General features: G+C 44.6%; 1 pseudogene; it reads right to left on the bottom strand.

The window, feature by feature from the left end:
* Window positions 1–705: 705 nt before the first annotated feature.
* On the bottom strand, window positions 706–1,720 carry LOC147685329 (N-alpha-acetyltransferase 30 pseudogene; annotated as a pseudogene).
* Window positions 1,721–2,406: the final 686 nt, after the last annotated feature.

Here is a 2,406-nt window from a genome sequence, read left to right as displayed (position 1 = left end):
ATTTTCTATATTTTTCCTTATAAAAATTCCTTCTTTCCTAAAGAAACAGTGCATCCTGAACACAAGAGATTCATTTGCATTACCAGCATTGTTCTTTTAGCAGCTACTCCAGATTTTTCAAAATAGCCTACATTTCTTTTAAGAAAATAGGGGCATTCCAAACGATACCACTCTGTCTCTTACCTGGTATAGGCATCCAAATTATAAAATCTGAAATAATTTATCAAATTCAGAATTTTAATAAAATTTGAAGTTTCTTTGCAAGGGCATTGCCATAGAAATGAGAACAAAAATGAAAGCATGCACTCAAAGAAAGAGGTGAAGACATATACTTATCTATACAGGCACTGGCAGACGCAATTTAATTGTTACCGTTACTCATTGGAACACACACCCCACCCCACAATACATGTTGTCATTCACTAATCACTGAGGTACCAATATTTATGAATGGAAAATTTTATATTGAAAAATAAAACTAAAAATTTGTTTTCCCTCTTAAGAAAACCATGGCAATTTTTTTATGAAATGTTTGTATGCTTGCAGAATTTAACAACCTACATTGGCTTTTTCCCGCCAACAGGAACTGGTCATGTTCCACAAGCAGATGCGGTCATAAAAACGCTCTTAATATTTTAAAGTCTGACTTGCAAATCAGTGAACATATCTCATCTGTAAATTGGCACATCCGCAGGTACCAAAGGATCTTTTTGAAGTATGAATCTGTTTCATTTAGGAACCAATGCGCCATCCATGCCGTAGTGCAACAAATAGGGGTGATACTCAATGAGACACTGACAAATAAGAGCTGCATGGAAAATACTAAGTCCATCTGCAAAGCAATTCTGTACAAACTGCATTGCGTGCAAAGAACTTCTTCGCAGTGTTGATAAGTTGTTCCTAGACGCGACATTGTCCACTTAACGCAGTCATACTTTAAGACGCAGTGCATCCACTCCATTTAAATAGTATCTGAACAGCCGTTTATCTCTTACAAAGCCAAGATTTTTGTAACGTTTCAAGGCAGACTTGTTTGTGATCGCCGTCTCCAACACAACCTCGTCACAATCTCCTTCAACCATGGCATAAATATCTTTCTTAACCAAATTTGTACCAATGCCATTTCTTCTATATTTGGAATCCACAGCTAGCATGGCTATATAACCTCTTCTGAACATCTTTTTGTGCATATCCAACTTGCAGACAATGGCACCCACACATTCCTCTCCTACCATGGCCAAGAAGCAGAGCTGCGGCCAGTTGTGGATAAAATACCTATAAGTGTATATGGAGTATGGCTCAGACAGGTCTTTGGTGATCAGTCTCATGATCTCGGGCATCTGTAGCTCAGATTCCTAACGCAAATATCTAATGTGCGGGCCCCGCCGATCGGGACCCCAGAGGCTGCAGGCGGCCAGCGACTCCTCCAGCCTGTTTGTGGTGGGGATCCCGCAGCCAGCAGTCCGCGGCCCATGGTGGGCATCTCCTGGGTCTTCCTCCGAGGCGTGGCCCTTACTCCTGGACGGCCGCAGGTGTCGCAGCTCAGGGGCGATGAGACTTTTGGGCGGATAGTGGCCATGGTGGTGTGGGTCCTTGACACTGCACTCCGAATCCTCGTTCTCCTGTTTTGGCCCTCTCCAGGACCCTCCGGGGCCACCTCCTCTGGCCCGGGGAAGGCCTCAGCCAGCACGCTAGGCTTGGGCGGCAACTCAGTGGTCATCCTGCACAAAGCAAACGGTTTCCCAGGCCTCAGGCCAGGTCGGGGGCCATCTCCGGAGAAGCAGAGGGGGAGGTGGTGTTTGGAGCATTTCCTCAGGAGCCCGGAGTGCTCCTGCCCGCAGAGACCATGGGCGGCGGGGCGTAGATGGCCCCCCGCCTATGGTCTCTGCGGGCAGGAGCACCATCGCCATCTTGAGGTGAGACCATGGTCTCACCTCAAGATGGCAGGTCAGGGAACTTACCAGTTCAATACATCAAAACCCTTCTACTTGTCATCCCATACATTATATGCAAGATTGAAATGTAAGTCTTCACTAACACCAGACATTTCCTCATACTACTGGTTATATGATTAAGGATTATCCTTTTCAATGTTTCTATAACCTGCCTGCTCACCTCACGGAAGTGGTGCATAGATGTTGACTGCCATCAGGGAACATAATGTATCCAACCATCTCTTCCCCACCAACTTCGTAGTGTGAAATTGTTATTAGGAGTGACTTGCTTAACTATACAGATATCATATTAAGAAACGTAAATAATTAGGCCCGCCTTGGATCTTACCTTTCGTTTATTAGCTGTCCTACAGATTTTTCCTAATATAGGTATATCCTCGTCGCCCAGCTTTCTTGTAAACTGACTACCAGGACCTAATGAACAAGTCATACCTTCTTCCTCTGTTATAAG

The sequence above is a fragment of the Lissotriton vulgaris genome, chromosome 10 (assembly GCF_964263255.1).
Source record: "Lissotriton vulgaris chromosome 10, aLisVul1.2, whole genome shotgun sequence".
Taxonomy (NCBI): domain Eukaryota; kingdom Metazoa; phylum Chordata; class Amphibia; order Caudata; family Salamandridae; genus Lissotriton; species Lissotriton vulgaris.
The sequence above is the reverse complement of the archived record's forward strand: the minus strand, read 5'-3'. Positions and strand labels throughout refer to the sequence as shown.